Source organism: Pteropus alecto, unplaced genomic scaffold (genome assembly GCF_000325575.1).
Source record: "Pteropus alecto unplaced genomic scaffold, ASM32557v1 scaffold20, whole genome shotgun sequence".
NCBI lineage: Eukaryota > Metazoa > Chordata > Mammalia > Chiroptera > Pteropodidae > Pteropus > Pteropus alecto.
Genome location: NW_006436298.1, coordinates 28842202 through 28857578, shown reverse-complemented (window position 1 = coordinate 28857578; position 15377 = coordinate 28842202). Strand labels below are relative to the sequence as shown.

The 15377-nt window shown below is 30.5% G+C and overlaps 1 pseudogene; it reads left to right on the top strand.

Moving 5' to 3' along the window:
* Positions 1 to 742: 742 nt before the first annotated feature.
* LOC112481017 lies at positions 743 to 861 on the top strand (annotated as a pseudogene).
* Positions 862 to 15377: the final 14516 nt, after the last annotated feature.

Genomic DNA, 15377 nt, shown 5'->3' with positions numbered 1-15377 from the left:
AATAAGTATACTACACTGAATGTGGCTGGAGAGTTGACTGCTTTCCACACTGGCAGGTGATAATGGCTAAGTCCGATGTCACTCTGCAGTGAGTGATTTCCAACTTTATTTCTCCTCAGTGTAGCTAAAAGCTTCCCTTATGTCTTTCTTCTTGCCATGATTACAGACTTTACTCCAGAAGCTCTAGCCATCTCTTACAGTGAATGCTAGCTGTGGCTTCACTCTACTTCAGCAACAGCAATGCCGATCTTGAGACTTTGTATGTAGTAATCACAGTATTGTTCTCAGCACCCATGATTCAAGTAATTTTTTGTATTGTAAATTCATTGCTTTCATATCAAAACATTTGTATTTTGTTGGGGTATTGCTATTTCAGATGCTGTTTTTATTCCTAATCTTTCTGTTTTTATTCCTAATCTTTCCTTCCCCTCCCATTCTTTAATTTCCTCCCTTCCCACTCATCTCTGATACCTCATCACAAGTCTTCATAGTTTCCTTTACCTCTGACCTCCTTCACCTGCTATACCTCCATCCATTTCTACTCACCTAGAAAGGGTCACCTAGAAAGGGTCATCATTAACTCAGGGGAAGAGCTCAGACAGATGAGCTCTTCATTGGGGAACGGGATACATAAGAGCCTTTCTGGGTTGGTGGAAGAGAAATCAAAGCTGCTGCAGCTCAGTACCATTGCAAAGATCAGAAGAGCTGCTGGAAATGGTGGTTCTGAAAGTGCTTCCTCTTAGTCTACAGCCATGCCACCCTGAACAAGCCCGATCCTGTCTGATCTCAGAAGCTAAGCAGGGTCGGGCCTGGTTAGTACTTGGATGGGAGACCACCTAGGAAAACCCGGTACTGTAGGCATAAAAAATAAAAAATAAGGCATTGTAAGCTGACAAAGTCCTTGCAATCTGTGAGGTCAACCAAGGGTTGCCTTGCCTAAAAAAAAAGAAAAAAAGAAAAAGAAAATGCTCCTCTTAAGACAAAAAAGCAATACTGAACCTCAGCAAACCAGCTATATTAGAGGAGATATCCATGAGGTCTTCCTTGACAGCAGGGCAAGCATCAGTGGAAGCAGCTGGACTAATGCATCAGCTAATAATTTATATTAGAATGTTGATTAATATTTAACAATTTTGTGCTTAAAAATTTATAAGAATATATAAATGTGCTGTATGAATAACTGGTACATTTTTCACAAGAAACAATGTAGGCCAGAACATAACAGAATATCTTTAAAATGCAGACAGGCAGGTGGGCAGGCAAGAGAGAAGAAGAAAGAGCAGAAGGAAGAAATATTAAAGAAAAAAATAATAAATTAGATTTTATCAAAGTTAAAACATTCAGCTACTCAAAAACATTCTACAATAAATGAAGAGACAAGCAAGAGAATGTGAGAATATATATATATATACACACACATATATACATGTTTCTATTTTTCTTTATAGATTTTTATTTAAAAAAATAAATCTTTAATTCTACTTTTAAAATTAATTCTGAAGAATTTATTTTTAATAAAACACTAGAATTACTATCATAAGTAAGACCTACATTTCAAAAAAACCATTAATATTCTGACATTAACTTTTTGTTTTCCCATTTCTTTATGTGAGAAAAATAAAGCCTATTTTTATTGCTGTAAGTCTCTCTTATTTGCAGCTGAATGAACACATTACTAATTAAGACCAAACAAATTTTTCTTTAAGTGTATATATTAATATATAAACTAAATGAATAGGAAAAGATAAGCTATGATATATCTAAGAAAACAATGTGTGTTTATTAAGTAGTATTTAAAATTTTCTCTCCTGATTGAAATATGTTATATCAGTTGCATAAATAAAATAAAATTTAAAAGCACATATGAATAAAAAACAAAAACAAAAATAACTAGGACAAGTCCCTAACTAGAGCCAGTTATTATCAAGAGTTATTATCAGATTATTTAAAGGAATGGCATGTAAATTGAAAGGTTATCCTAGTTGCATCAAGGACTACTTTTATCTTTACCCATTCTTCTCATATTTCCAACCCGTTCCACTACCATCCCATCCCTCCTCATCCTTGACACTTTTCTTGTTTTTATTTCCAAAGAAAATAGAAACCAGTAGCTGAGTGCTTCCTCAAGGGAAGTTATCAGGTGGTCAACTATTCCTGTCTCTGAGCCCTTCCTCTTTTTATTTCCATCATCTTAACTTATACTATTTACTCCTGGGCTCTTTATCTTTTTTACCCTGACAGGCTTCTCAAAATAGTTGTTTATATTTGCTGTCTCTTTTTCTTCACTGTCCAATCACAGTTTAGCACCACTAATGTGACTAAGCCTGTCAGTCCACCTAATGGATCTTGATGTAGTCATTGGTCAACTCTATGCCATTAAATTCATTAGTAATTTTCAGTCCTAAATATGGATGACATCAGGCTTTGAGCTCTCTCCCTAGTTTCTGCCACCTCACTCTTCTGGTTTCCTCTTCTCTTACCTTTCTGTCCTCCTCATTTGCTTTTGTTGGTACATCTTCTTCTCTCAGCCTTTAAATGTTGGAGAGTTTCATGGTTTCATCCCACTCACCTTTCTCTTCTCATTTTCTATAGCTTCACCAAGAAATCTCATGCCCATAGGTAAAATTACATATAAGTCCATCTATATGACTCACAAATTCATGTCTTGTCTTAAATCTTTAACTCTAAACATATCTATTCATCTGCCTACTTCAGTTACCCACTTGGATATGTAAAAAGCATCTCATACCCAACACAGCTAAAACAAAAATATTTCCCTCTTCAAGTTTTCCCATGCCAGGTTTCCATTTGTTTTTACCATTTTTACTATCAGTTTCAAATCCAGATAGATATTAGGCTTCCTTAATATTATCTTTCTTTCATCACTCACCAACATCTAACTAATCAGTCCATTTTTACCTCCTGAAGAGCCAGGAGTACAACTAATTTCTTTTAAAAAGTCTACTGTATTTAGTATCATTTAAAGCACCATCTCTTAAATTATGACCTAGACACATAAATACTATTTTTTCCATCTACTTTTTCCACTCTCATTTCCAGTCTTAAAAAATAAAGCCAGAATCATGATTATTATAATGATTACTTAAATCTCAACTATGAGTGTGCTTTTATAAGTTAAACTACTTTAGTGGATTTCACTTTGAGATTATAAACCAAAATCCTCAACATGACATGCAATTTCTCACTAATCTGGCCCTTGCCTATATCTCGTCCTTCCTTTAGTATCATTTTCTAATTGTTCACTGTGGTCTGTACCATAATTCTTTTTTTCCTGGAGTGGACCATCTTTCCTCCTGAAATTGAGCCTTTACATATGTTGTTCTCCCTGGCTAGAACAATCTTTTCTTTCTTTTGACCTACTTAAAATCTTATTTATTTTTCAGATAGCTTCACCTCTTTCACATTCTTTGTGATGCCTTCTCTGGTGTCATTCATAGAGTAAACCTGCTCTCACTCTTCTATGATTTCATAACTCACACTTTTTCCTTTTTAGCATTTTTTACATTTTTAATTAATTTCTTCTCAATCTATAATGGTAAAGATTACATACCTGCTTTTGAAACCCCAATATCCAGCAATGTATCAAATATATAGTTAGATGGTCACTAGATATTTGAAACCCCAATATCCAGCAATGTATCAAATATATAGTTAGATGGTCACTAGATATTTGGTGAATTAAATAAAATGAGATGGGTAAATGAAGGAATGTCTGTTATTCAATCAACAAACACAAGATTGGACAAATATTAGTTGTAATTTAATAAAGACATTCTTGTTTTCAATATCATAAAATTAAGGCAAAACTTAAGGCAAAAATTAAGCTAAAATTTAGTCCACAGTAAAATGTCTATCACAAAAATCTAGTGAATGCACTTTAAAAAATACATTTTAATTTACTGCTATAATTTTAATCAAAATACATTTTCTTTTCCTGGCTATAAAGATAGTATAATCAGATTTTTTAAAAAACAAGTACATTACAATAAATGCATTGATATTGTTATCTAAGTAAGTGATTGAACAGGTGGAATTTCTGAATACTTGTTAATGTTCTGAAACACTCAGGCAATAACACTGGTTAGTTATTCTTCAGTGATTGTTCAGTGTGTGAAATATCTAATTGATGGTGGATTTTTCTAGTATAAGTTATCTCTAATTGAATGTAAATAGTATATTCAGTAAATATTTACAGAAAGAATAAATAAATACAAGAATGAAAAGTTCAGTTAAAAAAGGATATTTAGATGCAAATTAATTTGTAGAAAAAAGTATAGTGTTATATATACATATATAACATTTTATTACATGTGTATGTATGACATACATTTATTATATCCATTTTATAACTATATTAAATATATACATTAAAATATGGGATAGAATTCACATATATTTTATCCACTTGAAAAATATACTTAGTATTTTAAGTAAACGGTGGTTGTTGGACTATAAATGATTAGTAACCAAAGATATAAGTAATATGATGTAAAACTTATTTTGATAGATGGAGCCCATGTAAATATTCAATTAATTCCTGGTTCATAATTTAAGAATAGAACAATCCTTCTATGAATTAAGAGAAGCTCTTTTATTTATCCATAAACTTTCAGGGAAATTCATTACCAGACTTTCAAATGATAGAGAAGCCTACTGACATATTCTAGAATTTTAAAAGAAAGAATTTGTGACAGGGAAATATACTTCAGTCTGAATAAAAATGATAAAAATGTTATGTCAGGTATAAACTATAATACCTGTGGGTGCTGGGCAAGTGAGTAGGAATGGACTGAATTATACTTAGGCAGTGGATGGGAGGTTCCCTTTGATGCAAGGGCTGGAGTGGTACTGATTGTCTGTGCAGAGCCAGGAAAAGTCCAATTTCTAGGTTGAGACCTGGTATCTGCTGTGTACTTGTTTGATCTTGATCAGGTTACAATGTCTAAACTTCAGTTTCATTATTAGAAAATGAGGAAAATCGTACTATCTTCCTCACAGAATGGCTGTGAGAATTATATGTTACTAAATGTAAAGTGCTCAGTACAGATCTTTGTCATTGTTATTTTGTAAAAATGCTCCTAAGAAAGCTAGTGATCACAGAATCTAGTCCTTTTAAACTCACCTCTTCCCAGGAATCGTCAGCAGCGTTAGTTAGTTTTTCTTAAGATCAGTAAAGTGTATCCAGGAATACGTAGGTGTGGGTGGTCAAATCAGATGTGACTGAGGTTCTGCCAAGTCCCTCTACACCTACTTGCTGTTACTTAAAATTAATTTAACAAATGATAAATGTTGAGTTTTACAATCAATTAAAATCTGTAGCTATAAAGGCAAGACTTGCTTAACGTGTTGAAACTGATTTCACAAGACTGATATAATCGATTGTAATTGCTTTGATATGGAAAATGAGGCTAAGAAAGCACTTGGATTTTTAGATGCCTGAAGCATGTATGTCTGGATAAAGGAGTGGGGTAGAGTAGTAACTGGAAGCTTGGTATGAATTTATTAGAGGGTCATATATAATATTTTCTTAGAAGAGCTATTTTATCCCTAGTTCAAGCGCATTTAACAATCCATTTTTGTGGATACCTAGAGCATTTAGTCTTTATGACTTGAGGATATAGGTTATTTTAATGTGAAGTTTTTTAAAATTTATTTTCCAATTACAATTGACATAAACATTATATTTAATGTGGAGTTTTTGAAACTTAATTCTCTAAAGAAAATCACTAGCATATTATTGAAATCAAAGTTTCTTGCATAAAATTATAAGTCATGAAGAAAGAATAAAGGTTCTAAGTGATTGTATTTTTTAATAGAATAAAGGATTGTCATATGTTAACATGGTTTCTTCATTCATTCACCAACTCATTCATTCACTCCATAAATATTCATTTAAGATCTTCCATGTGCCAGGCACAGTGCTTGCTAACTGGTAGACACTCAAATAAGACATAGTTTCTCCTGGTTAAATTCAGAAATTAAAAAAAAAATACTCCACATGAGTAAATATTTTAAGTCAATTTAATATATGAATTAAGTTTTTAAAAACTTTTCCGAGAAATAATAGTTGTTCTTACTTTTTTCTCATAAACCATCCAAAAATCTACAACTACAAGAAGCTTACAGTTAAACTCCAAGCCACAAAAACATTGAAGAGAATGTTGTGATTTGCTCTTGAGGAAAATAGGGGAGAAAATACTGCTTAGGTATGGTGGATTTATGATCTATTTTCTCTAACAACAATCTTCAACTGATTGCATATAGAAAAATTGACATGATTCAATATCCTTAATTGATAAGTAAGTAAACTATTTCATAATCTTTACAACTTACACATTTAAAATTGGCTTATTTATTTTCAAGTTCATAATTTTATAGACAAGTTATTGAGTTTTCTGTTAAAAAGTTGGACATGCAGATGATTCACATCACAACAATGCAACAAACAAGCTGAAATCTCACCAACTATTTTTTTAAGACTATTTATTTTTTGAAGCAAATTTAGGTTCCCAGAAAAATTAAGAGGGAAAGGTTCAGAGATTGCTCATATACCTCCTGCCTCCACACATGCATAGCTTTCTGCACTATCAACATTTCCTATCAGACCGTTACACTTGTTACAACTGATAAACCTACACGGACATATCATAATCATCCAAAGTCCATAGTTTACATTAGGATTCAATCTTGGTCTTGTACATTGCATGGGATTGGACAAATGTAAAATAACATGTATCCATCATTACAGTATTATGCAGAGTATTCTCACTGCTCTAAAAATCCTCTCTGCTTACCTATGCATCCCTCCTCCCCACAACTCCAGATAATCACTGATCTTTTTACTATCACCATAGATTTGCATTTTCCAGAACGTTATATAGTTGGAATCATACAGTATGTAGCCTTTTCAAATTGACTACATTCATTTAGTGATATATATTTACGATTCCTCCATGCCTTTTCATGGCTTGATAGTTCATTTCTCATTAACACTGAATAACATGTCATTATCTGAATGCACCACAGTTTATTTACCTATTCATCTACTGAAGGACATCTTGGATGCTTCAAGTTTTGGTAATTATGAATAAAGATGCTATAAACATCCATGCGCAGGTTTTTTGGTGGATGTAAGTTTTCAGCTCCTTCGTTTTGGCAATTATGAATAAAGATGCTATAAACATCCATGCAAAGGTTTTTCGGTGGATGTAAGTTTTCAGCTCCTTTGGGTAAATACCAAGGAGTGCGACTGTTGGATCATTTAACATTGAAGATTGAATATTCTTATTGTATCACCTTTATTTCTTAATCATATTTACTTATTATATCCAATATTTATATTAGAACATTTCTTGTCCTCATGGGTTTGCAAGAAGTATTTACAGTATAATAATTGCAGTTTTTTTTTTCTGAAAAACATTTTCTCTCAGATAATCGGCCTAATTTTGTATTGATGTTTTAAAAATTATTAAAAATGTTCAATTCTACATATTCAAACCATTTACTTCATGATTCCTGCTTTTACAATTATGGTTTAAAATTATTTCCTATCCCAAGTATCATACAAAAGTCATCTCTCTGTTTTCTGCTTTTTAAAGTCATTTACCTTTTTTAACATTACTTTTTTAATCAAGAACTTATTTTGGTGGAATTTTGAATGTAGTGCTTCAGCTTTTATACTTTATTATATTCCAGAGTTAGCCAATTGTCTAAATATCACTAAATTATTTTTCAACACCTCTGCCTCCTTACTCACTGATTACATATGCATACATATTTACTGATAAAATACAAATAATAAATATTTTTGTATAAAATATATACCAAATTATATATGAAAAATTAGATGACCTTGACATTACAGTCCTAGAGATGACCTATTTTGAGATTGCTAGCATATTCTTCCGTACTTTTAATGATATGTGTTAGTGCACACATATATAATTTGTTTTATAAAAATGAACTCCCACTCAAAATACTATCATGTCTCTTGCTTTATCCCCCCTCAATTTATTGTATGGGCTAGGTATCTATATGTCAGTGTACACAACTGTCTTATTTTTTTAATTAGAAAAGAAGAAAGCTCTTTTAAAAAATTAAATTAAGCTTGTGCCTTAGGAAACTAGAGAAAAAAGAGCAACTTAAACATAGAGTAGAAGAAAGGGATTAGAAAATTAAAGCAGAAATCAATGAAAACAAAATAAGATAATAACAGGAAAATAAATGAACCAAAAGTTGTTTCTTTGAAAAGATTAGAATAATTACCAAAATTTTAACGAAACTAATGGGGGTGGGGGTGCTGGAGAGAGAATGAGAGAGCGCAAATACAATATCACAAATGAAAGAGGGGACCTCACTACTTATCTCAGATAAATTAAATGAATAATAAGGTAATATTGTAAATAATTCTATGCTTATGTTTTATAAATTAGATGAAATGGGCAGTTTTTCTAAAGATACAAACCAAAATATACTCATAAAGAAATATATAACAAAAATAATCTATACACTATTGAAAAAATTACTTTGTAGTTTTTTTTAAAAACCTTCCAAAAAAGAATAACCAGGCCCAGATGTTTTTTTCTCCTGGTAAATTCTACTAAATATTTAAGAAATAAATCAAGCAAAATATTTACAATCCAGAAAACACAAGAAGAGTAACCACTTTCTAATTCATTAACCATTTACAAAACCAGATGAGATTACAAAACAAACAAAAAGACTATAGACAACTATTTCTCATAAACAGACACAAAATTCCTTAACAAAATATAATACTGAAATGTTTATACATTATTTTAGTTAACTCATGTATTTTTAAACAATATATTTTTAGCATTTCTATTTGACTTTTAGGTTAAAAGGAAATAAATTTTAAATTTTACTAAACAAAATCTTACTATCATTGTGAATACCTACTTTGCAGATTTACTACCATTTACACACACACACACACACACACTTCATGGTGAGATTGCTTCTATACCTATTATTTTGACATGTAAAAGCTGTTTGCCTGCAACTCAATCAGTGTCACATTGAATTAACCTATTTTCCTAAAACTTTTCACAATTTGGTCAAAGAAGTCTTCTTTCTTTATCTATTTTTTAAAAAAACATTACCTAAAATTAATCTTGTGTATTTGCAGATGAATATTATTATATTTGTTAAGTTCCAAATTGAGAATCTCGAAAATAAATTTCTGTGGCAATAGCATGCATAAAATATTAAGACTTCTTAACCTAGAACACAGAGTTCTCTCCATTTACCCAATTAGGTTTTACAGAATTTTCTTTATCTAATAATACCTATATTTTTAAAATTATGTAGACATTTAGTTTTTTCAATAATTTTGTTAGTTATAATTTAATAGTGCTTCTTTAATATTTTTATTTTTCACAATAACAATAAATAAGAATGCTCTTTATATACATATATAAAATGCCTATGAATGTTTGTATGAAAAAGTATACATGCAAATATAAATTACAATCTTTTTTAATCCCCTACTCACACTATACCTGAGGTAACTTAAAAAATATCCTAGTGTATGTTCTTCCTCAAATTCTCTTTGACAATATAAGCATAAAGAAATATACACATATATGATGAAGATTTAATTTTTGTTAAAATATCATCATATTTATGATTTCTGTGTATTCCATTCTATCATCCACCTGGTAATTGTAGAAAAATGAATAATTTTCCACTACTGGCTATTGGAAATATTGGAAATATTTTATTTTCCAATATGATTGCAAGAGATTTTTTAAAGGTTAGAGTGGATATAAATAATATTACATACATTTTAATAATTCTAAAGGTCATATGAATTGAGAAATTTACTAATATTATATATTCTCTCATTCCTAGTATAAACTATGTCTAATCACTCCTATCTCTGTTTCAGTTTGAGTTCAAAATTCATGATATTAATTCTTTATTGTTTAATCTTTTAATATTTTATTTTGAGTATAGCTTTGAACACATATCATTCATATTTTTTATCATTCTCATTATTTTAGAGATAATTGTAGATTCAAGTGGAGTTGTAAGAAATAATAGAGTGATACTTGTGTATTTCTTATCCAATTTTATCCTATGGTAATATCTTTTAAAACTATAGTATAGCATCACAACCAGGGTATTGACATTGATACTATGCACAAATCTTATTCAGAGATTTCCTCAGTATTACTTGTACTCACTGCGTGTGTGTGTTCTATGTCATTTTACCACCTGTGTAGGTTTATGAGACCACCACCACAGTCAGAATATAGAATCACCACAAGGATCCCTCACGTTATGCCTTTATAAGTATCTCTACACTGCTTGCCCTTCTCCACTGCTCAAAACTCAGCAGAAAAATACGAAACAAAATGATCTAATTAAATTGAGCTTAAAGACTTCAAAGATATTTCACCAAAGAGGATGTACAGATGGCCAAAAAAGTACATGAAGATTAACTTCATTAGGCATAAAGAAAACACAAGTTAAAACTACAATGAGACATCACTACACACTTGCTAAAATGGCTAAAAAAAATAGCGATAACACCAAACACTGGTGAGGATACACAATGCTTGTCAGAATGTAAAATGTTACAGTCTGGTAAGGACTTTAGAAATTTCCTATAAAACTAAAAATGGAATTATCATATAGTATAGTAATTGTACACTTGAGCATTTATCTCAGGGAAATGAGAAATTATGTTCACACAAAACATGTATGCCAATTTTCGTTATTGCTTTATTTGTAACAAACTAGAAAAAGTACAGATGTCTTTCAATGGATGAATGGTTAAACATACCATTAATTTTTATATTAATTTATGAATCCATTATAATCTAGTTTTTAGTGTTTCTTAACTAATAAAACTACCAAAACCCAAAATACTAAACTACTAAAATATTTTTCTACATTTTTTTTCTTTTCATCATCTTTGTTGAGACATGAGGAACATACAGGAAAGTAGAAAAGTACTCATATTTAAAAAACGTTCAATTTTATGTTTTGGTAGATGTATATTTTCTCCCTGAAATCATCAACGGAAACAAGATTTTGAACCAATCCACTGCTCCCAGAGCTGCCTCCCAGATCTGTGTAATCTCTCCCTCTCGTCCCTCCTTGTCCCCTTCCTGTCCTGAAAACCACTGACCTGCTTTCTGACATTACAGATTAATTTCTATTATATAGAGTTGAAGGGAAATAGTACAATATGTCTTCCTCTTTCCATGATTTATTTCACTCATTTGCCATTCATATATTTTCTCTGATGAAGTTCTGTCTGAAATATTTTGCCCCTTATAAGAGTGTTCACTTTCTTGTTATTAAGTATTAATATAAGCCCTTTATCAGATAAATGATTTTCATATATTATATCCCAGTCTGTAATTCATTCTTTCATTATCTTAACAATGTCTTTCAAAGAGCAAAACTTTTCAATTTTTATGATGTCCAAATTATCTTTTTTTAAATGTCTTGTGTTTTTCAGTGTCATACCCAAGACATCTTTGCCTAAGTGAGGCAAATTTTTTTTCTGATGTTTTCTTTCAGAAATTTAATAATGCTGTTGCATTTATATCTATGATATATCTTAATTAATATAAAACATGGATCAAAATTATTAGTACATGATAAAAATATGGATACAAATATTATTTTTTATATATGGATATCCAATTGGTGTAACCCATTTGTTAAAAAGATTGTATTTCTCCACTGAATTGCTTGGCATCTTGAAAATAATTAACTTTCTATATATTTATAGTTATATTTCATGACTCTCTCTTTTGTTCCATTATTCTATTTGTCTATCTGGGCAATAATAACATACTTTCTTGATTAGTTAATGATGACAATCCCTTAGAGTAAATAAATTAATTTGGTGTGTAAGCAGCTAAGTACATATATTGTTTCAATTAATTTACATAATTTGTCTATCAGGCTTTACTAAGACTTGTGTATATTTGGAAAATTTCTCCATGAGGAAGATAACTACATATATTTACTGTGTTTGATTCACTTCTCTGTTACCTACCAAGTTTTATACTTGAGAGTCTTTGGCCTAATTAAACTTTTACACGTGCCAGGGGAATACAATTACAATGTCAGGATTGCTTCTGAAAATCTCAAGAATCTAAGAGAGAGTAGGTAAGAAATGTAAATTTATTTTTTTCTGGCAAGTTATATTTTTCACCTAAAACTGTACAGAGCAAAGTATGACTATAAACATTTGATAATACATTCTTCCTATAACTGGCTAAGGCTGGCTAAAAAGTTGGACTTCCCTGTAAGTCAGACTATTAAAGTGACCTTCAATGCAAGTCTTTCCTGAAATTATCTGCCTTTTAAAATTATTGCTTGAGATGTATTTTCTAAGTTTATTACTGGAAAATGTTAAACGTTCAGTTTCTCCTCTTCTTAATAGACGATAACGCTAGAAAATCTTAAAAGTTTTTCATAGTTGCCAAGATGACAAATAAGACTAAGAAGAAAATAGACCCTATGCAGAGAAATTAATTTTGACTCACTAATAATACATTTGATATAATTATAAGGTCATCCTTGATAGATAGACTTATTCCACATTTATAACTAATATAGTGTTTTCCACAAAAAAAGACAAAGCTACTGATTAAGGCAAGTTTGTTCAGAAATTTAATAATTATTATCATAGATTTATTTAATTTATATGACCAAATAATTACAAGAGCATTTTATGGCCTTTGATTAGTTCACCTCTACAAGTAATTTAACACCTAGTTTCATGGTACTTTCATATGCATACTGGCAAAAAAAAAACAAAAAAAAAACAAAAAAAAACTATCTTCAGAATGGCTGTAATAACCCAAAAAGAATGTCCTTTAATTCTCAGTAACCAATAGAGAGTACCACAAAATGAACTGTAGTGGTAACATCAAATTAATATAAAGGTAGTCACATCAAATTAAATCATGTACATGTATGAGGTTCCAAATTTTCTAACAGTATAAAAGCTTAGACAATGATATAATAAAAAATTTGTTAATAAATTTCTATGTAATATAAAATATCAAGCAAAAACATTCAAGACAAATTAGAGTAATACTATATTAATAATAAAATTCACAAAGAATATATAGCTAGCATAAATATTTCTCTCCCCTTTAATTTTATCTATATCTATCTATGTAGATAAATGGATAGATTAGATGATAGACAGAATTGTTAGAAATATAAGAAAAATTAAATTAAGAGACATGCAATAATATTAGGATAAGCTAACATATCAACTCATCTTTTACTTATAACAGGGGGTCATTGAAAAGTATACAAGTTACCAAATTGCTAAAATCTTCAGAGAATGAAATATGGTAACCAAGACTTCTGGAATTGATTGAAAAAAGGATGAGGAGTAAATTGTATAATTCAATAGGATGGCAATAGGGACAGTGGCCTCTAAATGGTAATGAAAAGCAAAAAGAGCTCCTGCTCTACCTTGAGTCTGATGGTACTAGAACGAGGGACAAACTAGTGGCCTCTTGAGAAAGTTGGAGAAGAGAAGCTTCCTTGAATACAACCAGTTTCAACTGAGATGATAATGTAGGAGGATGTAGAGCAAGGTCAAGGCTACATTGGTGATAAAGCATGAGTTACGAATTGGAAGAATCTGTAAGATCACCACAGAATGTTTTGTTTATTGTTCCATATCATTTTTTCCTGAGTCAATGTGTCACTTTCACCTGAAGATTCAAATTTTCTTTTGGGAATATTTTCTTCTATCTAGAATACTGTCTCATTTGTTCATTCTGTTCACTTCTTCAAAAAACCAGTTACTAAATCTCCCACCATATTGTATATTTTCCTTTTATTATAGTCTAAAATTCAGTATATTTTCAGTATATTCCTTTTAAACTTTTAATTTCTTCCAGCCCGTCCACAATGTATCTTACTGAGTTTACAGTCTTTAAATTTTGAGTTAAGAACTCAGCATCTTCACTTTTAGAAGAACACTCTAGTTGTTTCTTTACTAATATTGCTAAGATTTTACCACTGGTGCACAAATTAAGGGTTGGGCTTTTGATCAAAAACAGTGGATTCCTTGCAATCTCCAACTACTGCACTTACTAGCTGTGGTAAGTACACTGTATTTTCTGTTCAACATATCAAGTTCTTTTTTCAGAGTAAACATAATATACTCTCCTATCATCTTGATATCAGAATCAGCCATATTACTTTATGACAATAAATGTTAGTGCTAGCTCTGATGTTAGTGGTAGTTCTGATATTTAATGGTTTTTAATATCAGGTTCTAAAAACTACTGTTAAATTAATATTAGACTGGGTTCCAAAATATTTACATTACTTTCAAAGATATACAAAGTTATCCATAGAGATACTATTACAAAGAAAATCCTTAAACCAGAATTGGCAGTTGGGATGGGAAAATTATCATAGTCCAGATTTCTGGAACTGAAAAGCAATGACTTTAAGTGACTCATCAGAAAAAAAAATTGATTTAATGAGAATTTTTAAAAGAAATAATTTTATGAGAGAATTCATTGTTTAAAGGAGACCAGCCTATCCCTGAAAGTGTTCTCATTTAAGTTTATGTTAAAAGATCGCTCTTTAGATAGCCTGCCTTATCAAGACAGCTGTGGAAAAGCTTAGTATTTTTCTTTGAAAAATAGATTCAGTAATATTATGCAAAAAAGACTATGACTTGACATATAGAACCAGATAGTAACATACTTTATAATAATATCTGGGTCAAAAATTACCTGCCTGTTAGAACAGTTTTATTAGAATAGTAATATTTGTAGAGTAGTTTATATTTTGTTCAGTTCTGCTTCTTTCATTAAGACTTTATTTAGCTCTGTTTGCTGTTTAGTGTTTTTTTCTATATTTTATATTGTCAGTAGCCTCTGTTGTTATGAACTGTCCAAGATGGTTAAATCTATCAATATTTAAAATCGTCTTTACTACATTTTCATTGCTCCTTTGATAGCTGATGGGCTTTTTACTAAGAATTATTTGTGGAATTAAGACAAGCAAATCAAATCACTGTTTCCATATTTCAAAAAAATGTTAACTTATTCTCTCTCCACTCCTTTAAGTAAAAATCGAAATAAGTTATCACTTGAGATTATTAATCATATATTTTGTTACCAAAAGCAAATTATTTATACCATTATATTCTTCTACAAGGTGAAGAAAAAAGTGACAAAAATAGATTTGCCAGTATCAAAGATACTATATATCACTCTAGGTTAATACAAAATACAGCATCATAATATCAGAAAACTACTGAGGCTGGAGAGAAAAGATTTATGAATTGTCTGTGTGATTGCTATGGGCCTTGTTGGCACAGCATT